This window comes from Maniola jurtina, chromosome 21, assembly GCF_905333055.1.
Source record: "Maniola jurtina chromosome 21, ilManJurt1.1, whole genome shotgun sequence".
NCBI lineage: Eukaryota > Metazoa > Arthropoda > Insecta > Lepidoptera > Nymphalidae > Maniola > Maniola jurtina.
This window is the reverse complement of record NC_060049.1, coordinates 10,456,630-10,474,933: the sequence shown is the minus strand read 5'-3', so window position 1 is coordinate 10,474,933 and position 18,304 is coordinate 10,456,630. Positions and strand designations below refer to the sequence as shown.

General features: G+C 37.5%; 1 protein-coding gene across 1 annotated transcript in view; it reads right to left on the bottom strand.

Annotated features, from left to right (window-relative positions):
- LOC123876254 (neurobeachin) overlaps positions 1 to 18,304 on the bottom strand; it is a 507,523-nt gene that overhangs the window by 488,868 nt on the left and 351 nt on the right. The gene's annotated exons all lie outside the window — the stretch shown is intronic.

Genomic DNA, 18,304 nt, shown 5'->3' with positions numbered 1-18,304 from the left:
ATTTCTGTTACATCATGGCCATACAAAACTTAATAGTTGAGGGTATTAAAGATGGCAAGAGCGCGAAGAACTCTACTTATCAACTAGATATCCTCATCAGCAGAAGGAATTCACGAAAAACCCATCGTGAAAATGGCCACCGACAGAAGTCAATGAAAACAGTTCAATCGAGATCCCGAACTCGAATCTTCAACGGATCACTGGAGAGAAAAAAAGATTTATTATTTATTTCATTGCTCTTATGGCAATAGTAATTATGGGTGCAAGGTGTTTAAGTTGAAATTGGCATGTCTAAACTTACTTAGTGATGTCCTTCCGAATTCGAAATTCTGTTCAGGAATCTGTGTAAAACATAACGGGGCAACGTTGTTTGAATTATTGGAACTATCTATCCTGAAGTTTGGATTGTGTTGTATTATTTATTATTATAAATTATAATAATAAATAATTATTTTTTATTATTTATTGTCATAAATTAGATAGTGTTTATATGGATGACTGATGAGCGTATTTATATGGATCAAAATGGATCTATTTAATAACGATAAAACAGTGACTTTAGTTTTACGGAGAGGTACCAACCTTTTTTATGCAAATAACTACTAAAATGTGTTACCGACATTCAGGCGTCATTGTAATAGCAAATGCCAGATCGTGAACTTTGTTCCCGTGGTAAGCGTATATTGATTCAGTATGTTCTTTATATTCAGATCAGGGTGCGTTTGGATTGGAACCAACGTAGCTTTAGTTTTAAGTTGCCAAAAATAAAGTTGTCACCATCGCCTTACTTTCATGAAAAATATTTTTTGTCTTTTAATACTTAGGTATTACCTCTATTTCTTGGCCGTAGCCAGGAATTAAGTTGAACGTAAAACAACATTAAGTATATGCAATATTGTCTGTTTAGTTAATTGAAAATTAACTTAGACTTGAGCCAATCTTAGGCGAGAGCCATCAAAAGCGCAGTGTCGTAGACGTGTAGTGGACACGAGCAAGCGATATCTAGTTAATTGAAGCACCCATCGACTGCAGAACTACTGGAACTATAATGACTACTGGAACTACTAATGATTTTTCGTTTTTTCAACTAGATTTATGATAACCTATTCAATACAAATGTTGTAGACCTTTGATATCATTTATTCGCACGCGGACGCGATACTGAAAGAGCATTTTTAAAATTGATAATGTGAGGTGACGTCGGAAGCATCGGCTTGCCGAAGAAATGGAGTTTTTCTGTGGGTATAATATTATATTTGCTATGTAGTATTTAAGTAAGTTGTCTAAACATAATGCCTAACAAAGTTCGATTGAAATACAATCACGCAAGTACTTCAGCCCCCTGACGATAGCCGGCGACAGGTGCGGCGTTCAACTTTAGCCTCGACACTTGTGACCGACTTTTGACGTCACGTCAACTGCCGCAAGTAGGTACTTCGGCCTAATTACAGGAGCATTTCGTTAAAAAGTGCACGTTCTGAAGATTCCTGTACAAAGACGAAAGGTGTTGTGGGATACCTGACAGAAGCAAAGAAACCACGTCAGCGTGGACTACACGAATTTCAAACCCCTACTTTACCCCATTAGGGGCTGAATTTTCAAAAATAGTTTAAGTATAGATCCTTTCTTAGCGGGTGTGTTCGTCATGATAGCTATCTGCATGCCAAATTTCAGCCCTATCCGTCTAGTAGTTGGAGCTCTGCGTTGATGCATCAGTCAGTCAGTCAATCAATTAGTCAATCAGTCAGTCAGCTTGTCCTTTTATAGCCTATATGTATAATGTATATACATACATATATATGTATATATAGAAGATGTTGGAGCAAGCGTTAAACGTGGTTTACAGCCACGTTAAACGCTTGCTCAAAGCCGATTCTCTGTTCTGTGTGGAATTTTACTTCCTCATATTTTATTACTATTTTCATTTTAGAGGGAATATTTTCACTCTAAGCAAACAAGAGTAAGTATATTCACTCTAAGCAAATATTAAAAAATATAAGAGCAGAACTTTCTGGATATGCGAAATACCAAACTTTTTCATTTGATTCCATAATAAAAATAACTCTCGTTGAGTCTGGTATCTACATTTTGTTGGTACGAGTAGATATACTCGTAAGTAACGGTTCCATTACATACGCTCGCGAATCGCAAAATTGGTAACTGAAATTCCAGAACGCCCTGGAGGCGAAACTTTCAACAAGAATAATATATATCGGAAAGGCGACGGTAACTTTTTGAATATTTCTTGTAAATGTCTGAAGCAATCGCCGCGAGCGATTCGTGGGTGTCGAAAGTAGAAAATTACTTTGTTATTATTTTCTTTTTATTCATTATTTTATCGTTAAACATAATTATGTATTTTTACCATAACTGACGCGGAGCTGGGTGGAGTGGAGCGGAGAATAGCACTGAAAAGTGGCAAGTGTTTCCATTGAATCGGAGTGGGGTGGAGTGGAGCTGAGCTGAGCAGACGAGAGCAGCATTGAGCGTGTTGCAATCAGTAAAAGTCTCCTCGTCGCGCCGCACCGGTCCGCTTCCTGCCCTCTGCTCGGCACCACAGCCTGCTCATATATTTTATTTGAAAGTCCGCTCCGCTCCACTTACACAGTTTTCACGGATGCGGAATAGAGACTTCGAGCACTGTGATTGGCCAATTCACGGTCAGCTCCACTCCACTCCGCCCATCTCCGCGTCAGAAGAAACGCATCGATATTTCAGATTTGTTAGCTTAGTGTAGGTATTGTAGAAAAGAAATGAAGAAAATATGCTCCTTTTATCGGTAAACACAAACCTGACAGTTTTCTACGAATCAAGATAGCAAAGGATAATATTATTACCGTTTGCTTACATTTTCTAGGATATTTCCGAGTAAACAAGTAATTTGACCCGAGAAACGAGGTATGGAAGTTGGATATCGTAATACCTACTATATATTTTTCTAGGTAGGTTCAAGATTATCTTGTTACATAAGCCCGCACTACAAAGTATCGTTGAATGGATCAGTTTTAAACTACAATTATAATACTTAAGTATTTGATGCATGACCTACTATTATTTTGAGAAGTTTAAGAAAATCAAGAACTTTTCCGGTTATCATGATTCGTGCACAGTTTTCACGACTGTCAGGGAACTTCTAACAAAACGTCGAGGTTTCGACTTCACTGACATATCGTCGATTCAGTATCAAACCGAGAGTTCCCTCAGTCTCTGATTCTAGCGTCTCATATACTTCTGCAAACTATTCCCTACGCCTCTCAACCATTTTCAACGTTTATTGATTAGCATATTCAGTCGTTTTCTTACATATTGCATTGTTCAACAAACGGCCCTGTAAGTTATCGATCGCGATGGATGCACTCGCATCATTTACGGCTTATTGGATTTGTCCCGTATAAAGACTTACGTATTGTCTTTTGAATCCACTTATGCAAATAAAACGTAAATGAATATGTATGTACTCGTATTTCATCAAATACATACATATTCAAAGTCCTCGGCCTCGCCTTGGCCTTCCAATATTACCTGGCCAGTAATTGCTTTATTTCAGGCCTGAACTGTAATTTTTAGAATCTTATTAGCTACAATAACTAGATTTCATTCAGCAAAAATGCAAGAGTGGCTTCAATTATTGCGCTGAAGAAATATCTAGTAAGTTATAAGGACGTCTCCGTCTTAAAACCTTTTAATCTAATAAAGATAGTTTGCACACCCGTTACCTTTTACCTGACTAATTTAATTAGAGACCTCCACGCCCAGAAGGCAGTGAAACTACATGTTTACAAGCGTTAACTTTCTCACTAGTTGCGAATCCCAGGTTGCGAACTAGGGTTAAAGTTAGGACCGCTTCGTAGTTCGATACAATCATAGTAACTTGATAGAAAAGTGTGCCCATATATTGTGTAGAATCTTTAATTTGTTAGAAAACTGTTATTTTTCTAGTTGAAGAGAATTCTAGTCTAAGGCATTGTTAATACATGGCATGTTCCCATATCTTCTCCACAGAACTTTGCCCTGTACTCTTTGAACTAAGTGCCCAACTTACGTTCTATGGATAGGGTAGTTAAGAATAATAGTAAAAGAAGAGCACTTCTGCTTATACTTTCTTTTACTCAGTAGGACAAGAAATAAAATGATGCAACAAGAACAAACAAATGTTGTTGAAAAATACTTAAATATCCACAGAAAATATGAACACACAAGTGTAAATTAAAAATTTATAACACCCCGACAAGTGAAGGTTAAAGTAAATAGAAAAGAGCTGATAACTTTCAAACGGCTGAAACGATTTTCTTGGATTATAGCTAAGAACACTCTCGATCAAGCCACCTTTCAAACAAAACAAACTAAATTAAAATCGGTTAATTAGTTTAGGAGCTGCGATGCCAGAGACAGATGCACAGATACACACGTCAAACTTATAACACCCCTCTTTTTGTGTCGAGGCTTAAAAAGTAGACAGACCACTAGCCACTTTTAGCAGCAGACATCCGTTGTTTTTTTTGAAAACTAGACTTTATACACAATTGGGCAAAGTTTAAGTAAGTCTAGGCTCAAGTCTTGACCGCAAGACAATCCCCTAAACAAACCAATTAGACCCATAAAGGTCGCCCGCCACACCTTAGCCACGTCCATCAAATACTGACCGACTATACTAAAATGGGATATATATCGTAGATTCATTATCCTTTAAAGCTTCTAGAGATTTTTTAATTAATCTTGGTAATTCAATCGATCCTCTCAGAAAGTGACGTGTGTCTAATATTATGTGTGTGTGCATGTGTGTTAAGACTCCGGGAGCCAAAAATCTATTCAAGGATATTTTTAATAAATATTTTATTTGCCAAATAAAAACTATACTAAAATCTCCATGGGAACAAAGTACCTATTGCTCTTCTTTATTTTCTCACCACAAAGTGCTAGAATCTCAAGAGTCTGCAGTAGTTACACTATGTATGGGAGCATAGCTAGGATAGCTAGGATAGATAGAATTATAAACTAAAAACAGTTGTATGCAAAGGCGGCCTTATTGCAACTAGATTTATTTAGTAATACACTGAATATGCTCCTGATCGATCGGAGCGATACAGATCCGGCGTGCAGGTGGAAATTAATTACGGCTAACGAACCCGCCCGTGCAATCTATCAATTTGTGTGCGACATAACTAGCTCCGGAGGCTCTTAATCACTCGCGTGAGTACAGGTGGCGGCTTTTCTGAGCGGATAATCTCTATTATTTACACGCTTATCCTGTTGTCGTTTGGGAGAAATAGGATTACTTATTGCTACAATATAGTTTTCACTTAAGACAAGAACTGAAGAAAAAAGCGCCGAAACCAGCAAGGTGGAGAAACTATTAATTTTAAGGGTTCCGTACCTCAAAACGAAAAATTCACTTCGTTGTCTGCCTGTATGTCTGTCCGTCTGGCGTGTCTGTCAAGAAAACCTATAGGGTACTTCCCGTTGACCTAAAACCTTGAAATTTGGCAGGTAAGTAGATCTTAGAGCACAAGTAAAGGAGAAATCCGAGAGCCATGAATTTGTGGTTACGTCACAAAAAAAAAATTGTGTGCATCAACAATTACCCTTATACAAAAAAATACAATCACTTTGTTGTCTGTCTGTCTGTCTGTCGATCCGTACGTCCGTCCGTCCGTCCGTATTGTTATGTTTTACTATAATTAAATTAATATTGACCGATGGGGCTCGAATGATTAACTATCGCAGTTTTGATCAAACGATACCATCGCAACGATACATACACGTCAGTGTCACGTCAAGTGCTGCCCGACTGAAAACTGATGCCGAATCGATTACAACACTCGGGCTAAGTGTTTTGGTACTTGACAAGAGATCATTGAAACTTCTGTCAACAATACGAGTAATTAATCGGATTATACTTTACATACATTTGAAAGATTTTATTTTTTAACCGATTTAATCATTTTTACGTACGTACGTAAACCAGGGTCGGCATTGTTTAAACATAATATTTTATTTAAAAATCATTTTTAAACACAAAACGGTTCTTTTTTTTCAACTTTAACGCAAACATACTCTAATAAAAACACCGTGGTATCACACCACAAGCAACCTTCCAAGCGTACACCCTGTCAGGGCAGTTCTATCGAAAGATTAAAGGTGCCCACGCACTTGAACTAAACCGCTACGCGCGTACCGCGTAGCGCGTCACTGCCGCGCGTCGCGGCTGGAGAGAATATCGTACGGGGCGCTGCCGCGACGCGCAGTTCAGCTGCAGTTCAGTTCGAGTGCGTGGGCACCTTAAACATCTTGGGGGTTCAACTTTCCCCAGAAACTCTAAAGACGCCATATTACGTGCGGACTAAATAAACCTGCAGCCATTGTGATTTTAATATCTTTTGTGCAGGAATATGAAGAACTTTATGACAGAAAAGACAAGACAGTGGGGTAAAAACCAGGAAGAAATCGGTTTAAAATCCTGTGACTTATGAGTAGCCAGTGGGTTTACGCTAACTCCAGATGAAGTATGAAAAAATTTACTAATAACGTTAAGAAAATAGTCTTAGGTCTGTCCCGAAACAAACCGACAAAAGTGATGCTAAAAGGAAGAATGTAAGTACCAGGAATACATAACAAAGAATAGTTAATTAGAAACTGATGTCGTTCGTCGTCTTGTAGGTTGCATAATATAGTCGCTAAGTAGCTGCCTAGCTATAATAAGAGATAATTAACGCCGTCGCAGCGACATCGCATCGACCCGTCGCTCGGCGTCGAGACGCTATACCACATCTAAAATGACTCTCAGTTCACAAAGCTGTTATGAATAGCGCATTGAAAATAATTTAAAGCCGTTCAGTGGTACTAGTACAAGGGACTTCTGACTTATTTATACAACTAATCTCTTAAAGAAGTGACAGCATGCAGTTTGCATGCGGTTTCTAAGCAGTTACGTCAAAGAACCGTTTCCAAACTGCAGCTTCGCAGTTGGCTAGCAATTCAAATGCATAGTCTCTATGAAACATGCGATATGTAATTTGCTGTTTCGGAATTAAGAGGGGAACGATAAACAAAACTAACCAACTGACTGATACAATCATTTACTTAACATTAATTTAGTCGAATAATGAATGCGCTGCAGCCAGCAGGAAGTAGGTTATAACACCGCAGGCGTAATACAAGGTTAAGTGTCAAACTCAAAATCGCAATGAGAACATTTTTCAGAGCGTGAACTCTTTTCATTATTTTGCATGCTAAATTAATTGTGGGTTGCAGCACTTGTAGCTTGTAATTGAAAGTCAAATGTGTAGGAACCTGGACGGACTGCGGAGACTTAGTAATAGGATTCCGTATGCTTCGGGTACGGAACCCTAAATATGAAGAAATACTTTTTTTTTTTGATATTCCACCCCCTCATTGATTTCCAAAACTTCCACTCGAGCGAAGCCTTTTATCATACCTTTTATTTCTAACGGTTCACCCGTTCTTTTACCTCAAATGCAAAAAAATAACCCTTATAGGATCACTTTGTTGTCCGTCTGTCTGTCGTGTCTGTCAAGAAATCTATAGGGTACTTCCCGGTGACCTAGAATCATGAAATTTTGTAGGCAGGTAAGTCATATAGCACAAGTAAAGGGAAAAATCCTAAAACCGTGAATTGGTGGTAACATCACATTATTTTTTGTACAATGGTACGGTACCCTTCGTGTGCGAGTCCGACTCGCACTTGGCCGGTTTTTTTTAATTCCGATCTTTCACTCCAACATATTGTCCAAGCAACCGGAACAAACTCAACTGCACTAAAGGAAGTAAATAGTACAACGACTCTCTACGAACTACCCGATATTTGGCACAGGGCCTAATTTTCATTACCAACAACGCTTCGGCCCGCAAGTTTCACTCGCAAATACTTGCAAAAAGCAATTAAATTGCACGTAACCAGTAATAAATGCCGCGGGTTAATTGTTTCCCCTTTAAACCCACTGCAACAAATTAAAGTAATTCGTACTTCATATTGTACATATTTTGCTGCCTCTTATTAAAAATTATTTGAGCAAGTTCACAATTAAAAAATCAACAAAATCATGATGAATACCTACAATGATAAAATCAACAAGCAGCAGCTGTTAATACAGCCCGCTGACAGACGGACGGACGGACGGACAATGGATGCTTCGTAATAGCGTCCCGTTGGCACCCTTCGGGTACGGAACCCTAAAAACGGCCACAATCGGAATAGATTTACAGTTGAAAATTTTGGTTAGTTTCAGCTTGGTTTACTGTTTTGCTACAGATTTACTAATACCGTCTGTTACCTTGTGTCTTTAATTTATTGCACTTGACCTTTCTTCGATACCTAAATAACTCAGAAATTTTAGAGGTTGTTATTTCAGTTGTGTGTAAATAATCGTAGCAAAAAATAGAAAACGTTTCGAAAAAGATAACGAAAAAAGTAACGCCATTTATTCTTATCGAGATGAGCACAAGACTTTGTATTCGATGATCACACTGGTATTCATTTGTTCAAAGGAACTTTCCAACGGCGTAAAAGTAACTTCAAGTGACCCTTGTCAGATCTTACATTAGCCACTAATAATACTGCAGCCACACTTCTTTGACGGGGGTCCCCAAGGGATGAATTTAACCAAGCTCAACTTAAAGGATCGTGGGAAGATTCCAAAACAGCCGAGACTTTAGTGTTACCTAAGTACAATCATAAACAAGAGTTCAATGAAAAAAGTGTTTTGGCTTTAAAACATGTTTCAGAATTTGCTTACTCAATGAATGGATGTCGTAAAAGAAAATGGTGTTTAAGTACCTAGTCTCCTACTGATTTTTAAGGTGTACCTTGTTTGAATTGAAACAGGTGAAACAAACGGACGAAGTCACAAACAGAAGCTACTTATCCAATAAAATGAACCTACAACAATATTTGCAAATCATACTTCAGGAACTTTAATTTCCTCTTCGCAAAACGATTTAACAATTTAATGGCTTCCCTTTTACAGCGTTGCCGTTTAGTTTAACGTCTGCTACTGAATAAAATATTGTTTAACCTTCACATCTACTTGTTTTGTGGTGTTAAATACACATTTACTCATAGTAGAATGGAAAAGAAATATTTTAGATTATATTAGGTATAAACATTAGGCAACATCATCCCGGACTAGTCGAAATCCCACGGACTCGTACGAAGCGATTTGCTTTCTCGTTTCTAATACGCACTGCTAGAATATGGAATGTAATTCCGGCTTCCGTTTTTACCGCTAGTTTATATTATACTAGGGGATGCCCGCGGCTTCGCCCGCGTGGATTTCGATTTTTTTAAATCCCTTAGGAACTTCTTGATTTTCCGGGATAAAAAGTAGCCTATGTCCTTCCCCGGGACGTATCCTAACTCTGTACCAAATTTCATTTAAATCGGTTCAGCGGTTGGGCCGTGAAAACGTAGCAGACAGACAGACAGACAGACAGACAGACAGACACACTTTCGCATTTATAATATTAGTATGGATTTTTTACCGCTAATATTGGTACCTTCAAAAGAAGAGTGAATAGGCAACTTCTGGGCAGACGCGCTCCACCTAAGGCTGCATCATCTTCTGTCTGGTGTAATCGCAGTCAACCACAAGTTTTTAGTTATAAAAAACTTAACTTTACGAGCTTCAATCAGTATTTAAAACCATTTAAATCAGTATTCAATACTGATTCAAGCTCGTTACCAATAAAAAACAGTCCACAACGATTAGATACTCAAAGAGAGTACTTCAGCACGGACAAACTGAACATTAATCTCGCCAGAGCAGCCATCAGCATCGGCCTATTCATTGTGTAACAATGATAAAAGAGTTGCCGTTCGGATGAATGCCTTTCGAAAAATCAACCTTCTTGCCCTCGAAGGGGAGCTATATGCAACTTTCCCTCTGCCAACGAGGTGGGGCAGGGGGTCATAAACTTTGCTAGTGCGTTTATTTATTGAATGTACTTTTCATCTCAAACTTTATTTGGCGAACGAAAAATCAGCAGGGAATATACCTAAGTATTAATTATTTCTTTGTTTCACTTCGTATGATTACGACATTATTATTAAAATAAACTTTATTCATTTTTGAATGGTGCCTAAACTTGATTCACCTGGGTTGACTTTAAAGGACACAATGCACCTATCTACTAATTTTGTCGTTGGCAGTCAGTACGAAGCAAGCGAAAATAGTAAAATTAATGATAACAGCAGTACCTTTATCTTTTTAATAAACTCGTAAGTTCCTTACAAATACTTTTAATCAATTTTACGACGTATTATATTTTTATCGAATGTGTGTGAATCCCAATTTTCGCCGCTTGCACGTTAAAACCACAGTAATACTAATGCTAGAACTTTCTGAATCAAACGAGTGCTACGACGTCCTCTCCCAAGTTTATAGCTCGATGACGTCTTTCGAGGAAAAAATCCTCCTAAACGAATTCAGTTTCTGCGCCCAAGCCTTACAATATCGGGCAGCAGTAGGCTAGGTAGATATTACGTATTCCGAACCTGTCTTATGCATTCAATATATCCATCGGTAGGTTTTTCGCCCAGCGTCAATATTTCTCTTAGAGCTTTACCGGGAAATCTGTTTTTGCGAGAGTTCACACACCATACAATCCGATATCCGAATCCTCTATTACCAAATTGATGATTGTATCAATTTGGTAATAGAGGGTCCAGAAACTTCAGGAAATAGAAAGGGTTGCGTTCATGGCATTTCCTGAAGTTTATCTATAATTCAGTTTTATTTAGTAAACTTGATTTTAATTTGAACTTATTCTTAATTCCAGAGACATCGTATACAACGCGGGAAGGAAATGTGTCCAACACAGCTTCTAGAACGTTATTGTTACATCTTTACCGTTTTTCACGATCTTCAGCTGTCCAGAAGGGGATGGGAACCGACTTGCTTCTTACCTTCCTACTTTCTCAATTCAGTTCAGAATCAAAGTCAAAGCCATTTATTCAAAATAGGTATAGGTATTTGTAAGATAATAAATGTAATGGTGATAATTAATTACGCAAACATTAATTCAATTATTTATTTAATCTTTCTTCGACGTTAACTTTCCAATTTTCATTAAATTTTAAATCTCAGTAACTTATCTGTTTCTGTTTCTATTTATTAAATTGTACCCACATGTAAAAAACCTACCCCGAACATGACAGATAAATGCGAATAAAAAGTAAAAGCAAACAACCTGTCCTTTAATGCAAATGTGTACGAGAGGAATGCAAACGGCAGAGAAAATGTGTTCACTGTTTTTGTCGTGAAAATTATACTCGACCGAGATTAGCGCGCTCTACCGGACATGTGCGCCACAACTACCTAACTAGGTACTTGTTATTTATTCTCTTGCGGTTTGTATCATGTATGTGGGGATGCAAACGGCTACTGTTTTTGTTAGCACACGCTTTATGTTTTGCTTCGCCTGTAACTCCGCATGTAAGATAGTCTTACCAACGACTTTTCACCCACTTCTTATTGAAGTATCAATTTGCAAGCTTGAGCAACTCCAATGACAATTGACAATACAAAAGTGTCATGTAAGTACCATCTAATTGTAATGATCGAGGCGAGAGTTTGAGGAGGCCATAGGTGAGGTAAGTTTTTTGGTTTTTAAAAACTATAATTTACTCATTTAGTTAAACATGTTATTACTAAATACAGGATGCGGCAGAAGGTAAAACTGCTACCATTTGGGACTCTAATAAATTCACCTCATATTCAACCAATTTCAACCATCCAGCTGTATCAATTACTCAACTACTATATCTTGGCTAAAAAACGCAATATTGCATAAGTGTTCGAAAACCCCCCCAATACGGAAACGGGGCGATGATATAGCGGTCCGCGATCGATAGCCCGTTGAACCGGTCCTGGCTGGTTTCTGGCTAGTTAGTGATGCATCGCAAGGTCGCGGCCACACACTATATCATCACTTGACAAGCAAAAAAGATTGCTATGTAGTTTTGTGGAAACTGTTCATAATATAAAACATAATATAATATACATATATGTATACATAATATGTAACTATACTGTATGTTTCTTTAACTGGGACTGGGGCAGTATGTGGAAATCCAAAACCATAGGAGATACAGAGATATAGGGTATAGGAGATAGGAAAAAGCAATATAATAAAAAGTTTCCCTTTCAAAACAAGGATATATGACACTAAACTAGAAAAGTGTTTCTGCAGTTAGCTGTTCAACTATTGACATGTATCACGTCCCTAAACATATCCTACCAATCCAACCTATCAATTACAATCCGGGTATCTTTAAAATAAGAGTGAATAGGCATCTTCTAGGTAAACGCGTCCCGTCTTAGGCCACATCATCACTTTCCATCCGGTGTGATTGTGGTCAAGCGCTTCCCTATAGTGAAAAAAATAAAAAATCAATCAACCAAAGTGGGAAACTAGATAGAACAAGTTTTCCAACACGAGGCAGTTGTCGCTCATGTCGATACATCGCAAGATCACGGTCAAGTAGACAAGATCTTGTCAAGAGGCTTAACGATGTCGCAAGCTTTATAAATTGTTAGGTTTTATAAAATCTTTGCGCTATTAAAATATGTGACTGCAGAGTTTTTTAAAAACTTTGATTAAACCTCGATGTACCTACTGTCTTAATAGATACATAATATAGACGTGACCGAAAAAGTTCTTGCAATATAATATAATATATATTATACTTTTATTTGTACAACCACAAATAATAATTTGCAATTTGTGAGAAAAATTCGTGCAGTAGGTAGGTATAAAGCATTCTTCGGATTGCCTTGTTATGAACGGAAATGCATTTTCGTAGAAATAGCTACTCTCAATTAATTTTTCATCAAGAAGCAAAAAAGACCTGGATCCAAAAGATAAAGGGAAGTATTTTAAGTATCTGAAGATAAAATTCAAAAGGGCATTAAAACACGTTTTTTTTATTAATTTATATTGTTTTGACTTTTAGTTATAACTGTACGAATTTATTTACTAAGTTTTCTGTAATTTTAGTCGTCTCAGTGAAAATGTTATGGTACCTAAGTAAAACTGTTGTAAAGAAAACCACTTAAATAACAGTGTTTCCCTATCCGCGCTTAACAAAAGGGCCCTTCGCCGATGATTCTGTGTCACTGGCGATAACCCTTTGGAGAAGCATCGGTGCATAAATTTAACGCTACGGAACCCAGTCAAGCGTCAATATTTTTGAAAATGTTTGGGCTGGCCGAAATTGCCACCGTGCCACGCCTTTTAGGTACAAAATATTTGCTGGAAATTTCAATTTTTACTTCTATTCTTATACAACTTAGCCCTTGACTGCAATCTCATTAGGTGGTAAGTGATGATGCAGTCTAACATGGAAGCGGGCTAACCTGGAAGTATATTTATAAAAGTGCGTCTGTCTGTTTGGCTACTATCTTTTCATGGCCCAACCACAGCCAAAGATTTTGACATTTGGTACAGAGTTAGCAGGCATCCCAGGGATAAACATAGGTTACTTTTTGGTCTCGAAAAATTAGAGTTCCCACGGGATTTTTAAAAAAACCTAATGCCACGTGAACGAGGTTGCGGCGTGGACATATTGGGTACAGATCTTACTTGCATCCCTATTTGGATATAGGCTTCTTTTTATCCCGGAAAATCGATGAGTTCCCTTAGGATCTTTAAGGGACCTAAATCCACGAAGTCGCGGGCATCATTTAGTTCTTGATACATAATAACAACTATAAATCTTTTTCAAATGATGACATCCTATTACATCATACATGCGATCTGTAAAGACCTTTTAATATTCACTTGATGTACTCGACAATACATAAGAGTAGTGAATGTCTTGCTACGATATTAATTATAAACACAGGCTAAGTAAAATTACAATATCAATTAAGTGATAGACATTAATATTTTAGATGAATAAACAGCCCATATTTGTCTTTTTCGCTATCCATAAAGAAAAGTCATTATATCCAATCTTTTTAACCCCCCACCCAAAAAGAGGGGTGTTATACGTTTGACGTGTGTATCTGTGTATCTTTCTGTGGCATCTTAGCTCCTAAACTAATGAACCGATTTTAATTTAGTTTTTTTTGTTTGACAGGTGGCTTGATCGAGAGTGTTCTTAGCTATAATCCAAGAAAATCGGTTCAGCCGTTTGAAAGTTATCAGCACTTCTAGTTACTGTAACTTTCACTTTTCGGGGGTGTTATAAATTTTTAATTTACACTTGTAATTACAGCTTACAGTAGCTACATAGCTACATGTCTGCAAAAACGTGTATAGGAACTATGACTGGAATCCGTCGCAAGGTACCTACTATGAACGGAGTTTGGTCAAAATTCAACACCATTATTTAAGTTCACGTAGTTCGAACTATTAACAACGTTTTAGCACAGAGTTATCCTTACTCTGTGCTAAAACGTTGTTAATAGTATGTTATTACTGGTGCTACCGCCGGAGATTCGACAAAGCAATCTAGAGGGCAATCGTAAGATAGGGAGCGACCCAAGACGGTCCCAGTAATTCCAGGTCCTATATGCCAGAGTCGTCTTGGTCGTCATTTATCTTGAGATCAAAGGCGTCGGAGTACTGTGTCTCTCGTTATACGTGGATGAAGCCAGTCAATTGTTTTCTCCATTGTTGCATTTATAAAGCAAATGGAGTCCTTTTTCGAACACTTGATCTGTTGTATTGTAATCAATGGTTTAATATTCACATGCCGTTCATGATAACGGAAAATGAATAACCATCCGTCACTGTTTTTAAATGCTTGGACAATATATTACGAATTGAGAACGACAATGCCAAAATCTATTTTTAACCCCCGACCCAAAAAGAGGAGTGTTATAAGTTTGACGTGTGTATCTGTGTATCTGTGTATCTGTCTGTGGCATCGTAGCGCCTAAACGAATGAACCGATTTTAATTTAGTTTTTTTTTGTTTGAAAGGTGGATTGATAGTCGATGTATATGGATTAGCCTTTCCCATACAATTCCGTCCGCAAAAATACGCTTGAATCTTACGTCATCGTCATTGACAAAGTCAATAGACTTTTGCAAATTCTATTGACTTTTTGAGCGCGTTTTTTATCTTCGAAGGGCCTATCCATATACATCGATGAGATTGATCGAGAGTGTTCTTAACTATAATCCAAGAAAATCGGTTCAGCCGTTTGAAAGTTATCAGCTCTTTTCTAGTTACTGTAACTTTCACTTGTCGGGGGTGTTATGAATTTTTAATTTACACTTCTATTAATTATACTTAGTTTTGTTAAGGTTTTTACATTTCGCAACTAGGCCATTAAAATCAATTTGATTGATAACAAAACATCGTAAACTAAGTGATATCTTAGAAATGCGAATGTGTCTAACAAGTGTAACTAAATTCTTATCACACATGACACAGCAAACACATTGCTTATCTGAAGTTTATAAAGGTCTTTCCACATAAGACGCTGATTTTTAGGGTTTAGTGCCTCGAAAAGAATAAAGGAGTTCATCTGTGTGTCGTGTCTGTCAAGAAACCTATAGGGTACTTCCCGTTGACCTAGAATTATGAAATTTGGCTTTAAAATTGGTTCAGCCGTTTAAAAGTTATCAGCTCTTTTCTAGTTTTCTTGTAGAAAAGAAGGTTAACTAACCGTTAGGTTCATAATATTATGTCAATTGACAAATGTCAAGCTGTCAAGATGGACGTTGCCTAGATAGTTATTTATTTGAAAATGATGTTTTAGAAAACTCAAATACTTTGGATCGTAGGCGCGGAATAGCTATAATCATAATCCAAGAAAATCGGTTCAGCAGTTTGAAAGTTATCAGCTCTTTTCTAGTTACTGTACCTAAACTTCAATTGTCAGGGGTGTTATAAATTTTTAATTTACACTTGTTATTTATTTAAATAAATTAAGTATACATAAGTAACTCCGTAAATTGTTGTCTCACATATTTTACAAAGAGAAAAATGAAACAATAATAAAAAGAAGCAAAGAAAATTCTTGAAAATTCCACAAACAATGGCGTTGAGCTATTGTGTAACGGATTCTTATTGGCTTGAACACAATAGATTTTACTGCTTTTAAATTTTTCGCCTGGGAAGTTGTAGCAGAGGAATAAAAGTTGGTGTCTGAAATCTGTTAAACCAAGTGCGACATTTTGTCGCATAACTATAATACGTCATACTAGGTGATACCCAAGACTGTCTGCGTGGATTTAGGATTTATATAAATCCTATTACAATTTTCAACACAGTCAAGTAATTTAGCTTATCTACGCTAATATTTTTTTGTTTATTTTTATTCATTTTTTGTTTTTTCATTTAATTCAATCTGTAAAAACTTGTTGTTAGCTTTAATTTTCTTCTGTTATTATTGAATTATTTTTTCCTGTAAGCTGTAAGATACCCTTGTAAAATAAAATATTATAAAGAGGTAAACTTTGTAAGTTTGTTTGTAGGATACTTCCTACATTACTTCAGTACATTCAGTAGTTCCAGAGATTACCTACTGGTAATCTCTGGAACTACTGAATCGATTTTGAAAATTCTTGCACCAATAGAAAACTAGATTATTCCTAAGTATATATATGTAGGCTATATTTCATTTTCAAAAACTAGCCAAGTGCGAGTCAGACTCGCGCACTGAGGGTTCCCTACTAGTCTTATTTTTTCAACATATTGGAACATAAATCAAAAACGGACGTCCAAGACGGACGAACAGACGAACGGACAGACGGACAAACGGACAGACGGACAAACGGACGGACGGGCGGACGGACGGACGGACGGACGGACGGACGGACGGACGGACGGACGGACGGACGGACGGACGGACAGACAGACTGTCTGTCTGTCTGCTGATAACAAAATTTCGGTAGAAGCCTGAATTGGGAAGTTTGCGGTTTTACAGGCCTGTGCATCGGACAGTAGGTACGTAAAGCGGTCGATCCTCCGCCTGTTCTCTTTTCGGTCGTACCTATCGGATGGCTGTCGATTGGACTACGAGAGTGATGAATAAAATAGAGAATGCACCTGTGATACACTCCAAGGTGCGATATAGATTTTTCACGTGTCATTTAGCACTCAAAGTAAACCTCAATAGGTGTAGCTAGCCTATTGTGTAAAAACTCTCAATGTTTATTTTATTATAACCATTGCGTAACTATTAGAAACTATAGGTTGACTTCTCCTACCGTTTAGTTACCAAGCTACCTGCTCTTAGTAAGTAAATATTTACTTCAAAAATAATGTTTCATTAAATATGTAAGTAGTAACTAAGTACCTACCTACCTAGCTATAACACGTACCTACCACTAAGTAGTGTCTCTAAGTAAGTACTTATTTTGCAACATGATTTTATGATAATCACCCAACTAGTTACCTTCTACGACACTGCGTACGCGTCGCAATAGGTACCTAACCTACCTCGGCGCGTGCAGCTTATTACCTAAAAGCCATTACGCACGGTCGACTAGTCGCGCAGCAACTCGGTCGACGGCGATCGACGATCGTTAGAATCTGTAATTCATGTGGAAGTCGCCGTCTCATGCACACAAGTTGCGGCGACTGCGTGCGTATACACACAGTAACTTCCATACATAGGTACTTAGTTTGTTTACAGATTCTAACGATCTCTGTGGATCTAAGCGATTAGTTTTTATCAAATACTATTTGATGGCCGCAGCTTCGTCCGGTGGATTTAGGATTTATAAACCCCGTGGGATTTCTTTGATTTTCCAGGATAAAAAGTAGCTTATTTTACTCTCCAGATAAAAAAAAAAAGAAAAATCAAAGAGTTCACGCAGAATTATTCTTTAAATAGGTACATACCTATACCGATCCAAAACTTCATACTTACTGGCCTGTTGCGACGTGATTGAAGGACAAACCCATAAACCAACTAAGAAACACACTTTCGCATTTATTTTGAACTATGGGTAGGTAGTGATTTTGCATATTTTGGATTTCCTATTTTTTTATTACAAAGCAAATCTATCAATTAGTGACCTTTATTTTTTTTTTCTATTTCGAAGCGAATTCCAAGTTCCAAATATCGAACTAATGCCATCCAAACAAAACACGATCGCCGGCGTGCCGACTGGTTCTCGCGAGGACCGAGGTGCCCGCGATCCGACGATTCACCACCAACGCGATCGATAAAAACAATGAAAATAGACGCGACTCTCTCGCCACATCACGCTTTCCTTAATAGAGTTAATTACATGCACAATACTGTACTCTACATATTATTTCGTCTCAAATATCAATAATAAAACATTGATAAATCTTTGACACGAAGTAACCTATCTTACTT